Source organism: Chlorocebus sabaeus, chromosome 20 (assembly GCF_047675955.1).
Source record: "Chlorocebus sabaeus isolate Y175 chromosome 20, mChlSab1.0.hap1, whole genome shotgun sequence".
In the NCBI taxonomy this organism is placed as follows: Eukaryota; Metazoa; Chordata; class Mammalia; order Primates; family Cercopithecidae; genus Chlorocebus; species Chlorocebus sabaeus.
In genome coordinates, this window is record NC_132923.1 from 61,265,253 (window position 1) to 61,281,605 (window position 16,353).

At 39.2% G+C, this 16,353-nt stretch overlaps 1 protein-coding gene and 1 pseudogene across 11 annotated transcripts in view; one reads left to right on the top strand and one right to left on the bottom strand.

The window, feature by feature from the left end:
• The window catches only part of SLC44A5 (solute carrier family 44 member 5), a 550,857-nt gene that overhangs the window by 161,733 nt on the left and 372,771 nt on the right, over nt 1-16,353 (top strand). The window lies entirely within an intron of this gene.
• LOC140709366 (large ribosomal subunit protein eL29 pseudogene) lies at nt 7,967-12,066 on the bottom strand (annotated as a pseudogene).

Genomic DNA, 16,353 nt, shown 5'->3' on the forward strand with positions numbered 1-16,353 from the left:
AAAGATACTCCACCGTGATCAAGTGGATTTAACCGCTTTATGTTTTTTGATTGGAGAGTTTAGTCTATTTACATTTAATGTTATTGTTAAGTAAGAACTTACTCATGCTATTGTTATTTGTTTTCTGATTGTTTTATGTTTCCTTCTTGTCTTCCTTTTAGTGAAGGTGATTTCTCTCACTTTCTCCCACCTTAGGGGGCACCCTAAGCCCAGTAATGCTGTGGTTCTTGCAGACTCATAGAGGTACAATCTTGTTAGTCTTAAATAAGATTCAGGAGAATTCTCTGGATTACCAGGCAGAGACTCTTGTTTATTTGCCTTACTTTCTCCCAAACATACAGTCTCTCTCTGTCTGTTCTGAGCCACCTGAAGCTCCTGTGGCCACCACCAGTATGACTGCTCTGAGTCAGTCCTGAAGCTAGCCCAGCGCTGGGTCTTGCCAAAGTCCTGCTGTAACTACTCCCTGGATACTGCCTAGCTTCACTCAAGGCCCTGGGGCTCTAAAATCAGCAGGTGGCAAAGCCTGCCTCCTTCCCTTCAGGGTACCAAGGTCCCCTAAGCTCCAGGTGGGTTCAGAAGTGCTGTCTGGGAGTCAGGCACTAGAGTCCAAAACCTTATGAGTCTACCTTATTTTCTATTTATTGTTGCTGAGCTGGCACTCAAACTGCAAGATGTAGTCCTTCCCACTCTTCCTTACCCTTTTACAAAGACAGAGGAATCTCACCCCACAGCCACCACCACCCCTGGTCATGAGAAGTACTGCCAGACTATCAGCCATGTTCCCTTAAGGCCCAAGGACTCTTAGGTCAGCTTGTGTGAATACTGTTTAGCCTGAGACTAGACTCCTCTCAGGGCAGTGGGCTCCCCTCTGCCCCAGGGCAGGTTCAGAAATGCTATCCAAGAGTCAAGTCCTGGAATTGGGGACCCCAAGAGCCCACTGGTGCTGTATCCTTCTGTGACAGTGTTGGTAGTTGAAGTCAGCAAGTCTTAGAGGCTTACCAAGGCCGTGATGCAGTGCCTGGGTATCACTGCTGGTTATTTAGGTAGTTAGCAGGTGATGAATGCTGGCAAGACTGGATTTTTTTCCATTAAGGCAGCAGATTCCCTTCTGGCCCAGGGTATGTCTAGAATTGTCATCTGCCAGCTAGGGCCTAGAACAGAGCTTCATGATGCTGACCTATCCTTCTGTGGCTAAACTGGTATCCAAGATGCAAGACAAAATCCTCCTCAGTCTTCCCTCTTCTGTCCTCAAGCGGAAGGAAGGGGTCTCTTTTTGAGCCTGGAGCTGAGCAGTCAGGGGTTAGGGGAAGGGTGATGCCAGCACTCCCTTGGCTACCCCAGCTGGAGCCTCAGTACATCGTGTGCCCCCCAATCCACTGTCTCTGGGCCTATTTCATCCTTAGGACTTGCCTACGAGTTGTGGAGTTGCAGTCCTTATGGCCTAGATTGCCTTTCACATTTATTTAGAGACCAAGAGCACTTTGGCGCTAGGCGGTGAGGTTTGCAGGCACTCAGGTTCAGACTGCCGAGATGGACACTTCCCCTCCGACTAGGGCTAGTTTAAATGCTCCCTCTGCAGGGGGCATCAGCTGAGTTTGATCTGGGTTTTCCTTTCTGCTCTCACAGAACATCGCTGAGTTCAATGACTCCCAGTTGCTGTGTTCTCTCTCCCCTAGCACACAGAGATGCTCTCAGCACCACACAGTTGCTGCCAGAGGTGGGGGCAGGGTGGCATTGATGACTCAGGACTATTTTTTCTATCTCTTTAGTGCTGCTTTCAGTGATATGAAGGTAAAACCAGATACTATGTGTGCTCGCTTGACTTTTGGTTCTTGGTTCTTATGAGGGTGTTGTTTCTGTGTAGATAGTTGTTAATTGGATATTCTTGCTGGCAGGACAATGGGTAGAGCTTTCCATTACACCATCTTGCTCTCTCTCTCCATAAATATTCAAAAGTCTAAAGTTCTAAGAGAGTTTATCAAACAAATTTCTGATTAGCAAGCTACACTATGTCATTGAGCAGTCATTAGAGTTAGAACTACAGAGAGTGTTAAAAGTGGGAGAGACTTAAAAATGGTTTAGCTTAACTCTCTTAGCAGATAAGGAAACTTATCAGGGAAGTTAAACTTAACTTTCCCATAGTCACATAGCCAGCACTCAGGCAAGCCTAGATGAAAATTCAGATCTGGCTTTTAGTCCAATGCTGCTTTTTACCACATGCCATGGAATTAGTTCTGTTTTCATGAATGACATGGCAGATTAAGTGGCAGAGGTCTTTCTTTTATTGTCTGGAATTAGAGTATTGTTTGAGAGAGAGAGAGAGAGAGAAAGAGAGAGAGAGTGTGCGTGCACGTGCATATGCAGTTCCTCCAAACTTAACATTGACTTCTAACTTCTTTTGTGGAAGAAAGGGGTTTTCACTTTGCTTACTCATGTCTTAAGCCTCAACCTGAAACTCTGGCATTACTCTTTGTCAGTATTAACTTGTTCCCATACCTCCTTGAGGTTTCACTTGTTACAATATTTATCAAACTCTATTGTAATTGCATGTTTACTTTTCTTCTCTACTAGACTGTGAATTTCATGTCTTGTTGGCAGTTATACCTTCAGTGGTGACTAGCACAGTGCCTTTCACTTAGTGTTTCCAATTATTTGTGAAAGAAATAAATGTAAAACATATTATCTATTGTTTTAAAAAACCAGTATGAAGTAAATATACCAACCAGATATCTTATTTCAGGAAGAACAATCCCATATCTCAATTCAGTTTTCTATCATGCCAGGTACAATGTTCCCCAAATGATTTTTCTTAATGTTTTAAAAAATTTTTTGAAAAGATCTATCTCTGGGTGTGGGGACAAAAAAAACCCCCACATCTTTCCGGAACCTAACCATTTTCTTTTCTTTTCTTTTCTTTTTTTTTTTTTTTTTGGACTTTTGGATTGGACAGATCCAATCCCAGCTCTGTGATTTTGGGCACATAACTTAACCTCTTTCAACTTCACTCTCCTTATCTGAAAAAAATGGAGACAATATTACCTACCTTACAGGACTATGGTGAGGATTAAATGACATAACAAATAGCAAAGTTATATATAGTGGGTATTCAATAAATGCTCATTCCATTTCCCCTTCTCTTTTACTCCATCCCTTTCTTTCTCCCTGTTGCCTCCCTCCCTCCCTCCCTCCCTCCTTCCCTCCCTTCATCCCTTCTTCTTTCCTTCATCCCTTCTTTCCTTCCTTCTCCTAACTCCACTGTTTTGGATATGAGAGTGCTGCAGCATAGTCAAAGTTTGCTTTGTCTTACAGCAATGGTGCTCTATCGAGTAAATTACCTTCAACCTCAGCTTACCTCCAGGACAGCCTCGCTTTTCTATACTCATTTTTCTTTGTCCTGTGTATATCCACAAATGACTAGATTTGCCTTCCAGTTTCCCACATTGGCTTGCCTGAAATACAATTATTCTGCCATATGCCTGATGGTCAACACGTTTTTCACAGCAAGGAAACACAGAGAGAGAGTGAGAACAAGGGAACCTGCAAGTGCCAGAGACAGTAAAACCTCCAAGAGGTTGTGTTGATTGCAGAAGGCTGTTCCAGGAGCAGGGGCTTTGGAATGCAACGTAGGGCTCAACTGAAAAGGAAAAAGGGAAGGTCACAACTGGTTGTTTGTCCTGCTCTTGACTGTGAAAGATATCATTTCATTATCTTTCAATCGGGCTTTATTGCAAAATGTTTTATATTAGAATTAATATATATTTTAAAAGAGGCCTAATGTGAAAAAGAGCTAAGCCACATAACTGAATTAAAGAAAATCATAAAAATTTATTACCAAAACAACAACTGGAAGAAAGGGATCTCTTGACACAGATGATCTTGTCTAGGCTCAGAAATTGAGGTAACATGACAAAGCAGTGATTAAGCAGCTACTGATGAGGTTCAGATTAAATGATGAATGAACTGGCCAGGAGTTAAGAAGAAAGTGTTTAAGAGTGTTTGGTTCAGGGTAAGAATACATTTTACTCCTAATCTACCACTAACTTGAACCCTTGTGACCTTGAGCCCCAGGTTGCAAAATGTTATCTGTAAAACAAATTGTTATACACGTGTAAGTTGCTGCTATTGATATTCTTTTACTTAAGGCCGAACATTTGTTTAGGAGGGTGATGGGAGAAGGGTTAGGACCCTTGCTTAATTAGCTCAGTTACATTCCTCTAATGCTGAGTTTCCCAACCTAGGCACCTTTGACATTTTGGGCTGAATGTTTTGTTGTCGGTGGCTGTCCTGGGCATTGCAGGATGTTTAGCAGCATCTCTAACTTTCATTCGTTAGATGTTTTTAGGACCCTCTTCAGTTGTGACATACAAAAATGTCTCCTGACATAACCAAACCAGCCTGCCCCAGCTCTGCATTTTGAGAACCACTGCTTTAATAAAAGAACTAAAAGATGACTCTATCTACATCTAGAGTTTCCCATGGAGTTACCATAAGACTTAAAAAAAATCGCAAAACTTACTCTATTCCAAATTGAGTAGAGTAATTTACTCTATTTCATGCATTCATGAAGCATTTTATTGACTGTCTGCAGGCACTGTGCTAGACCCTTGGGGTACATAGATAACTATGATCTGATTTCTGCCTTCAAGGATTTTGCTTTCTATTAAAGATAGGAAGTAATGCCTTATTAGTCCATTTCATTTCAAGGCTGTTAAGTGCTATCATATATCTTAAGTCAATACACGGTATAATGGAACTGAAAAGGTGCAGTCTTCCCATTCACCCTAGGGGAAAGGTGTCAGTTAAGGCCTTGTTGAGATGGGAGTAATCATATGAGACTATATTTCAAGTCACCAAACAAAAAAAAAATTAACCTCCAGACATCTAAAATATCGCATTTTGATATTGTATTTTCTGCCTATCATTTCAAATTTTATATGTACATAATTTCTTAGATATTGTAGTAGAGTTTGCCAGAGAAACAGAATCAGTAGGACACACACACACAGATAGATACACACAAACACACCCACACATATATATATACACATACCGAAAGAGATTTATAAGGCATTGGCTCTTGTGATTTTGGAGACTGAGAAATCCCCTATCTACTGTCTGCAAACTGGAGACCCAGAAGAGTGGTTGGTGGTATAGTTCCAGTCTGGATGCAAAAGACTGACATTCCAGCTCAAAGATTCTCCCCTACTTCTCCTTTTTGTTCTATTCAGGCCTCTAAAGGATTGGATGATGCACACCCATATTAGACAGGACAATCTACTTAACTTTGCCTACAGATTTGAATGTTAATCTCATCCAGAAACACCCTCATAGATACACCCAGAATGATGTTTAACCAAGTATCTGGTCACTCTATGGACCAGTCAAGTTGACCCATAAAATGAGCCATCACAAATATGATTAAAATTTTTGTTAGGTAGTGGTTCTCAAAGTGTCATCCCTGGACCAGCATCACCTGGGAACTTGTTGGAAAGGCAATTCTTGAGCTTCCTCTCAGATCTACTGAGTCAGAAGAAGCTCTGAGGGTGGGGTCTGTCAATTTGTATTTTATGAGTCCCCCATTAGAATCGTGCTAAAGTTTGAGAACCACTGCTTTAATAATTTGCTTATTAATTCTTAAATGTATTATATAATTTACTGAATAAATATGTATAAAGCGTTAAAAAAGAAGGGTATAATCTATATATTTATATGTATTAAGCATGTGCTAATACATGAAATGCCTTCAGACAGTGTCTCATTTAATCCTCACAACAGCCCTCAGAGGGAGCATAGTCGTTCTCAGCCGTGGGTCAGTTTCCAAATACTCATGAAGCTTAAATGCAATTGTCCAGGTCTTGCCTCAGACCTACCGAATCAGAAACTATTTGGTTTTCAATATGTACTGTGATTGAGAATCACTGAGGTGGGTATTCTTTTTGAGTATTTTACATATATGAAAATTGAGGCTTCGAGAGGATGCATAATTTGACTATGGTGTCTGACATAGTATAAAATTGAAAAAGTATTTCATTGATGTATTTATTCATCTAATACTTACTGCATTGGATGATTAAGGAGTCTGTCTGACTTTATGCCCCTAATTATTCAGATAAATATTGTGGCACATGCTACTTGGGAGGCTGAGGCATGAGAATCGCTTGAACTTGCAGTAAGCCGAGATCTCACCACTGCACTCCAGCTTGGGCGACAGAGCGAAACTTAGTCTCAAAAATACTAAACAAACAAACAAAAATCCCAAAACGACCCCCCACAAAACCCCCAAAAGCAAACACAGTATTTATGGTTTGATTTTATGTTCCTAAATCCTAAAGAAAGTGTCAGTGAATCCATCTTCCAAATATAAGGACTCTAGCTTTTCTAATTAGCTAGTAGAAATACTGACAGTGTCCTAATTCATTGTTAATTCGGAATACATTTACCACTTTTACTGTGTAAGGGTTTTTATGTTCTAGTGTGATACACTACCTGGACTAGTTTGCCAGGGTAGTGACTGAAACAGATTAATTCATTCACACCAGGAAGAATGCAGTTAGGATAATGCTGCACTGCTCTTGCTCTCATGAACCTGTTAATTACCTTTGCCTTATGCCCTTTCCACATAGACTAGATCACAGAAGCTCAAAAGGACAGTTTCATTGTAAAGGGACAGAGCCACTTGGAGTGAGGTCCTTAAGCCCTTTATTTTGGATTTCTCCTCCCCAGTTAGTTGAGTGGCAATTCAGAAAGATAAATTTTCATTTAAGATACTTTATTAAAAAGCCACTTTGAATCTATAAGAACATGTGGAATGGGAGATGTCCTCTTGTCTTAGAATTTGAGACCTCAAAGCTTGGGACACTGAGTGACAATCTCCATACTTCAGAGACTGGTGCTGGATCCAATTCCATAGGAATTACTGAAAATTGGCCAGATCACCCACTGGTCTGTGATCTGCCTCTGTTCTATTCAGAGCTCGTTTACAGGGAAGGGAGGCAGATGCTTCCCTCACCACCAAATCACGTGTTGGGAAGCCGCAAGAGTCCTGCGTATAGAGGTTATGGTCATCTACAAAATGGTAGAATGTCATCTCAGTCCCTGACTGGATGTTTGCCAAATTACGAAAACCATTGGGGTTTCCCCTTGCATCTAGCTGAGCAGAAAGTGAGTTTTCTCTTGAGAGAAACTGATATGTGACTCTCCATATTTGAAGCAAAGTGTGATAATAATAGGTCTCTGCTTCTCTTCTGGAAAAGACAAAGGATAGAAATCAAAGTAGAGCTGCCTTTGACTGCAGGGCAAGGAGGAAGGAGTCAGCAGTTTGTCAAGCTGCACGTCCCTTGTACTTCCTGTGAGTCAAGTGGACCCTAAGAGGGCTGCCTACTGGGGCAAAGCTGAGGTGTGTGGGTGATTCTGAGCAGTCGGCTAAAGAGCTCATTGTCTATTGAAGGAAACGTGTGGGGCATAGGAACTTGTTGAGAGTCTCCGAAGAATCTGCAAATGTACTTAATGAGATCCAATATTTGGAAGGATGCTATGATGGAGGGCATCTGATAGTCAAATGAGAATTATAAATTAGCTCCTTTTTTGATCCCTGCCATCTCCCAAGATTCAGAAATGAAAGGGCAAGGTTGAGGGTGGGATAGGGAGAAAAGAAAGGAATATAAAAAACCGGAACAGAGTCCTCCCTTGTGTCTTCTCACAGCTTCTCTTCCCCTCACACTGGAGTCATTCCTCAGCTGACAGGAGGGGACGCTCCAAATCAAGTATTAGATTAATGCTTTGAGTTAGGTAAGACTGAACTTTTTAATACTGGATGACAAAATTGTTATCATGAAAAGAAATCTGAAAGAGACACTGTCAAGGCTAGAGGAGGAGAGACCTGACAGAATGTTTGAATGCAGTGATGGGAGAAAAATGAAGCTGTTTCCTGATTGCTACCGAGTCCAGCTCATGCAATAATGAATAATGAAGAGGCCAGATTCCTTACCAGATAAATTGTAGAGAAAAGGAAATGATGGCAGAGGACTCTGTTTTCTAAATTATAAACTTAGAAAATCACTGTAGTGAAAGGCTTCATTTAAATAAGAGGCTAAATTAGAACATTTCCTTGATACCTTCAGACTTTAAAAATCCGTACTTTTTTTTGGGGGGGGGGGATAGGGGAGGAGTGTTACTTTTTAATACATCGTGGCCAAGAATAATTTGTCAGATCTCAACAGGCAATGTGGCAATACGCTTTTTTTTTTTTTTTTTTTTTTTTTATAACAAATCCTGCCTCAGGTTTATTTGTACAAATAGCACAGGAGGACACCAGCCCTCTGCAGACAGCAGTGCAGGGCGGGTCACACCAGTCCTTCTGTCCTCGTATTGGCAGATGGAGATCTCTACTTTGAACCCTTTGTAGTGGCCTGGGCACCTTTGGGAGCCTGAGCTGGAACTCAAGCTGGAGCTGCAGCCTGGGCCTTGGTTTGATCCTTAGCCTTGGCCATCTCTGGCCAGCACAGCCTGAGCCCTTTGGCAATGTGGGCACGAGCATGCTTCCCAAGCTTGGAGTGGGCAACGTAGGCAAGTTGATGGAGCTTGTGGCTGACACCATTTGGGATCTCGGGCTTAACCTCCTTGGGCTTTACGAGGGCCTTGATAGCCTCGGCATGTGCACTCATGGCCTTGGCATTGTTGGCCTGCATCTTCTTTAGGCCCTTCTTGTTGTGCTTCTTGGCAAAGCGCATGTTCCTCAGGAACTTGGGGTCCACCCCTTAAGAGATTCATATCTTTGTGATTGGAGTTTCTTGAGGCAATTTCTGTGGCATATTCGGGACCAGTTTTGTGTGGTGTGGTTCTTGGACTTGACCATGTCTGTACTGTAATCCGCGGCTCCTGAAGCCTGGAAGAGAATGCTCAGTATCCTTTTGCATATAACTGGATGTCTTGGTCTGTTTGCATTTACTATAAAGGAACACCCGAGGATGGGTAATTTTTAAATTACCACCGCAGGCTATACAAGACGCATTGCATCAGCCTCTATTTCTGGTGAGGGACTCAGACTGCCTCCAGTCACGATGGAAAGAAAAGAGGAGCTGCTGTGTTCAGAAATCACAAGGTGAAATAGGAAGCAAGAGAGAGGAGAGAGGCAGGTACTAGGCTCTTTTAAAAAACAATTTTCACAGGAACTAAGAGTGAAGATTCACTCATTTCTGTGATGACAGCACCAAGTCATTCATGAAGGATCTACAGCCATGACCCAGACACCTCCCATTAGGCCCCACCTCCAACACTGAGGATCAAATTGCAACATGAGATTTGGGGGAACACATATTCAAACAGTACTACCTGGGATCAAATGTTATTTTAGAATACTGTACACCTTTCCCACACCATCTCACTCCATATACATTATTTTTATGCATCATCATAGAAGAGTTTTCATTATATTTCTAAAATTACATTCTCTGTTGCTGACAATGCAGCTTTAACCAACAATTGTTGGTCCTAATAGTGACATTAACTATTTGGCATTTTTATATTTTATGCCAGTGGACCATAATGGCTTAAGCCTTTTGAGTATAAGCCGGTTCATTTAGTTACCTCCACCATTTCTTTCAACCAAGACACACAAGGAGCAATTTTAACAGACTCCATGTTCAATTTTTAGACAGTGAGCTTTGGTTTCTGGAAACAGCTTGATCATATAGTATAATATAAATGCGAGGTCCCCCTCCAGTTTCTTTTTTAAGATTTTGCCTACTAATGTGAATGGTCTTTGATTCTTTTGGTAATGAAAGGATTAAATCATTGATGTCATTATATGTTGAGTTTGGCTATTTTCATCAGCCTTCAGGGTCTGGCTTGCCTGCCTTTTAAATGGACAAAATGGAGTAACATAATTTGTGATTAAAAATTTGATTGCCTTAAAGTATTTCTGACTTTCTGACATGTGTTTATAGCTAGGCTTTATGGTTAGTAGGTATCTGAGAAAGAAAGTATCTTTCCTCCCACAGGTACTAATTCCATCTTGTAGGTTTTGATTTTTAAAAAAAATCTCTGTGCAGTATACTAAACATATGGGCCCTCTTTTCTTTTCTTTTTCTTTTTCTTTTTTTTTTTTTTTTTGAGACAGAGTCTTGCTCTGTTGCTCAGGTTGGAGTGCAGTGGCTCGATCTCAGCTCACTGCAACTTCTGCCTCCCAGGTTCAACTGATTCTTCTGCCTCAGCCTTCTGAGTAGCTGGGACTACAGGTGTGGCCACCATGTCTGGCTAATTTTTGTATTTTTAGCAGAGACAGGGTTTTGCCATGTTGGCCAGGCTGGTCTTGAACTCCTGGTCTCAAGTGATCCACCCTCCTCAACCCCTAAAGTGCTGAGATTACAGGCATGGGCCACTGCGCCGGGCCCTAACTTATTGTTCTGTTTTGTTCCTATGAATTCTTGAGAAGAACTAACTTTGGAGTGTTATGGCCCTTTCTGCTAACAAACTTGTTTATATATGGTACTTAGTTTATTTTTCTACCATGAACAGGCAGCTATGGACCTTGTGGTTGAAACAACATTAAGTAAAGACAAATATTTGCACCTGACTCTCAATCCACACATTTCAGAGCTAGTCATAGGAGACGCTCACCCCGTGGTAACTCATTGTTCAGAATGCTGCATCTTTTACTTCTTGGCTAAGTTTGTAAATCCTACAACTTAAAGTTTTCCTTTTTATTTTTATTTTTTGTTTATTTGTAACTAATATTATATCTGGGAACTAGATTTGTATCTTTTGATGCTAAAAATATAATATTTTAATTATATGCTGTAGGTAGTCTTTTTTTTTATTTTGAGAAGTACTTAAATAAAAGACTCTCTGCTGTTAGTATTTTATCAATAGATGCTTATGGAGTGTGAGTCCTTCCACAGAGACATGCTCACTGGATAGTTAACAATTTTCAACTAGTAAAAATATGCATGCAAAATACTATGCTTGCTCCTTACATGCTGAATTATTAAAAACATCCAAAAATTTGATCTGAGATCTTAAATGCTGACCATTTGTGTTATCTTCCTGAATTACCTTTTAAAAAAATCTCCTGGTTGGCAGGTTCAGATAGGCTGACTACTTTTGTGTGTGTGTGTGTGTGTGTGTGTGTGTGTGTAGATAGTTGAATTTTGTCTTCTTCAAATCCTCTCTTTTTGTTAAAGGAAAATCTATAGAGTCATTTCAGATTTGTTCTTCTATATATTCTGTCTTCTCTAAACCTTATTTATTGAGAAAACTTTTTTCATTATCAATTCAAAAACATTCGTAGATCTTAATATCTTTTATATGACTCCTACAAGAGGTGTAATTAGTAGGAAAGGCATCTTTTAAATGCATTGGGTTCAAGTAAAAAGGCTATCCATTTAGAATTCATACTGAAGAGGAATATATTAGTGTAGGGAAGTGAATGAGAGTCCTCTTGAAATGTTTTGTTTAGGGACCTAGAACTTATTCTAAGCTTCTGACTTACATTTTATTTATTTATTTACTTATTTATTTATTGAGACAAAGTCTTGCTCTGTCCCACAGGCTAGAGTACAGTCGTGTGATCACAGCTCACTGCAGCCTTGAATTCCTCAGCTTAAGCGATCCTGCTGCATCAGTCTCCCAAGTAGCTAGGACTATAGATGTTTGCCTCCATGCCCAGATAACTGATGTAAATTTATGTATTCTGGTCAAGTTCAGCTGATTAGTCAAAGGCATTTCCTTTAATTCTGTAATGCCTTCTGTAGTCATCCAAATGGCACATTTTCCCAGATTATAAATAACTCTTTTTCCTGTTTAATTAATGGTCATAGTTCAGAGTTCATTTCTTGACTGGAACCTCTACTTTCAGCAATTTAAACTGTGGATTTTAATTATTTGGTTAATAATGAGCATTTAAAATTCAAAGATCCCAGCTTTTAATCCATATTACTATTATTGATTTCAATATTTATAATATATGTTCCATTTTAGTACATATGGTAGATTTTGTATGCTAATATTTTCATATTTAAAATGCTGAATTTAGCAATACAGATGATTTTGTAAGTGACACATAAAAATTGTATGTATTTTCAGTGTACAGCATGATATTTTATACATATACCCATTGAAAGTGATTAAATCAAGACTGATTATGTATCTATCACCTCACATATTGTTTGTGGTGAAAGTATTTAAGATCTACTATATCAGCAATTTTCTAGTATCAATACATTATTATTGACTGTGTTTTACTGTGTTGTACAGTAAAGCTCTGGAACTTGTTTATCCTGTCTAACTGAAACTTTGCACCCTTTGACCAACATCTCCCCATCTCTGCACCTGCCTCCACAGCCCCGGGCAACCACCACTCTATGCTCCGTTTCTGCAAGTTTGACTGTTTTAGATTCCACATATAAATGAGGTTACAGTATTTGTCTTTCTATGTTGGGTTTATTTCACTTAGCACACTGTATTTTAGGTTTATTAGGATTTCCTTCTTTTCATAAGACTGAATAGTATTTATTCTATTTTATGTCTATCTGTCTATATATCTATCTGTCTATCTATCATTTATCTATCTCTATCAATCATCTGTTTGTCTATCTTTGGAATTTAAGAAAGTAAAGAGAATAACAAGAGAAAAATATTGGTGTGTTAGTTGTTTTTCTGTGCTATTTCAGTTACTAATCACAGAGCTTGAGTGAAATTATTTTAACTATTTATTTAAACTCATTTAGCTTGAAACTTTTAAGAAATCATAAAAAATGAATATAGAACTATATATAAACTATATATCACTAATTTTTATAATTCTTACTCAAAATTTACTTGGGAAAAATATAGAAACTATTTTTATGGACTGTTTAAGGAGTATAAAATATTTATTTAAAAGCTATTAAAAACTGGTTTTTAGCAGATCATCTTTAGAGAATGTCTTTGGAGCTTTATAGTCATGAGTTTTTAATGTTAGATTAATTTCATATAAAAGACAAAAGTGAAACATTAAGAAACAAACTGTTTTGAAGCTAATGCAATTTATAATCACAGTATATATTGGAAAGACTTAAAAACTAGGAGAAATTACATAAATGAAGATCCCGAGTAAACAATAGCTAACATTTATTGTACACTTAGTATGTGTCACACATTTTTAGGTGTTTTGTACTTATTAACTTGTTGAACTCAGTAATGTCCCAGAGTAGGTACACAATAGGATCAGGGGAATATACAATGAAGAATCAAACAGAGAAGTAGCTCTGCTCTCAGAGAATTTATATTTTAAGGGGAGAAGACACAATTAAAATTAGTAAAGAAAACATATAGTGTGTTATATGGTGGTGAGTTTTATGGGGAGAAATAAAGACATAAACAGAAGAAAAGGAGTATGATGTGTAAATGTGGTGGTCTTTCATTTTAAGAAGTTATTCAGGGAAGGGCTCACTGAGACTGTGATATTTGAGCAAAGACCTGAAATCGGTGGTAAAGACATCTGGATGTCTGGAAGATGAAAGGCCCAGAAAGAGGGAAAAAGTGCAAAGGCTCTGAGGCGGGAGCATGCTTTACATGTTTGTTTCAGAAGCAGAGATACTCATGACCAGGAGCAGAACAACCAGAGATGAGGTCAGAAAGTTAATAAAGGGCCTGATTTTGTAGACTTGGGCTTTTATTCTGAGAAATATGCAAAGTTAATGAATGATTTGAGAAAAGACATTTTAACAGGATTCCTCTAACTACTATGTTGAGAATAGACTGGGGGCAAGAGTTAGAAGAGGAGGTCAAGTATGATGCTGTTGAAATAGCCCAAGCAGGGATGATAGTACTTGGATCAGGGTAGGGGTGGAGTGTGGTGAGAAGTTGTTGAATTCTGGTTATATTTCGAAGATAGAGCCAACAGGATATGGCGTCTGAAAGAGAAGAGTCGGTGAGATGCAAGGCTTTGCCCTGAATCATGGGAAAAGCATTGGGAAGACAGTGGAAGAAACAGGTTCAGGAAAGGAAGATCAAGAATTCAGTTTTGGACATTTTGGATTTGAGATGCCCATTAGACATCCAAGAAGAGGTAAATCTTCACTACACCTCTGTGAGGTAGTTGCCAGTATTGTCCTGATTGTGCAAACAAAGTAACAGTTTAGAAAAGTTGACTTCTCTTTATTCATCAGCAAGTAACAGAGGCAGCATTCAAGCCTGGGCAGCCTGACATCACAGCCCCTGCTTCTAAGCACCATGAGATCTGCATCTAAGGATTTCAGAAATGAGTATAGTCGTGTTGATTCATATAGACTTATAATATGGAAAACTCTACCACCCATCAGATCTAGGGCTTGTGATAGCTTAGATTAAAATGGCTCTTCTTAAAGGAGCATTTAGGTGGGGTGTGGTGGCTCACGCCTGTAATCTCAGCATTTTGGGAGGCCAAGGCAGGTGGATCACAAGGTCAGGAGATCGAGACCATCCTGGCTAACACGGTGAAACCCCATCTCTATTAAAAAAATACAAAAAAATTAGCTGGGTGTGGTGGTGGGCACCTGTAGTCCCAGCTACTTGGGAGGCTGAGGCAGGAGAATGGCGTGAACCCTGGAGGCGGAGCTTGCAGTGAGCCAAGATCACGCCACTGCACTCCAGCCTGGGAGATAGAGCGAGACTCCCTCTCAAAAAGAGAAAAAGAAAAAAAAAAAAAGGAACATTTATCAAACCTTAAGTATTTTGGTTTCTCTCTCTTTCTCTTTGTTTTTATCTCCATCTTCAACTCCATCTCCATCTTCATCTCTCTATCTATCTCTATCTCATCTCTATTTCTTTTATAAAAATATTTTTATTTTACTATAAAAGACATCCCATCCATCTCTATTTCTCTCTCTCTCCCCTCGCCGCCCCCACCTTTACTCTAGAGAACTGTTTTCCACATCTGTCTAGCTAGGGTGGCAGTTTTCTCTACTACATAGCTCTTAATAGCTTGTGACAACAGTTCTCATTTTGGCTACTACATTTCTGGAGCTGTTTGTATTTATGAGTCTTAGTCACAAGCTCTCCAACATTTTAGCTTTCAAAAAGCTCTTGCCATTCCTGGTTACTTTCTGAATGTTGGTTGAACCAACATTCTACTTTCCTAGGAGTCTGTAGTTAATGGCATTGTTCAGGCTTAGTGTATCCTACATTTCCATTTTGTCCAATGTGCTTATGGTTAACTCACCACACAGCAGCTGTTTAGGTGCTCTTTTGTCAATTAATCTAACCACAAAAGGCCAGCTCAGATTTTTTGGGTTGCATTGTGCACTATAGAACTCAGCAAAACAAACTATTACAATAGAAATATATACCCTGCGTATTAAGTAGGATAGCGTTGGTGTGGACTACTCTAAATAACTTGTCCAAACAATTATGGAGTTAAAAAATAACAGTTTTTATAGAATTATGCATTATCTGGGCTAAATTTCCTACCAGCTCCTAGGAAATATGTTATATCTTGGCATGACAGCCTTAGAAATATGTATTTGTAAATGAATGGCTGACATACTATTAACTATTGAGCAATACATTCACCAAATCAATAAAAATGTAGTGCATAGTCAATAATATGATTCATTTGTCACTAGGTGGTTGGTCCCATCAGAATAAGTACATTATAAAATGCTAAATTTTTTCCCTTCTACATTGTACACTGTATTACCCCATGATTAAACTAAAGTGTTAAAGTCTGAAATCATTATATTCATACTTAAAAATAATGATACATGTGTCTGGAAGCATTTGGTGAAACAATATAATCAGCTGAGGGAATTTAATATTAGGCTGCATAGAAAGTATGTGTGACAGAGTTAAGGAGCTTGATTATCTATTAAAAATGTGGAGCATGTAGAAATTAAGTCATTTTAGGGAAAGAAAATGATTTTTGGGTTTTCTGTTTGACTAAACTTTAGTAAGCATTTTGATATGCTATACGTTTCCTCTAGAAAATAGGAGTGATAGTACCCCTCTTCACTGGACTATGATTTCCAGAGTCGCCCTAAGGCTTCTCTCATTCTTTATTGTCCTTGTTTATTTTCCCAGTAGAATGTGTACTGCTGTTATTCCCTTACGGACCCAGCTGACCTGGCCAGCTCTTTCGTGTTTTACTCCTGTTAGTTCTTAAGCGTGTTGCATACATATGTCCATAAATGGATACTCAGTCTTCCTCCTTATGTACCTTTTATTGTTGAAATAATTTTCTTATATTACTTAGATTCCCACAATATGGTCTTAATACTTCTATTGACTGGACCAAGGAGAAGACAGAATCACATATAGGAGAGATGTATTTGGTAAGGTAGAAATAGTACCTGGGTGATATTGTAGAGGGCAGGCCTTGGTCTACAGGGTGCTCGTAGG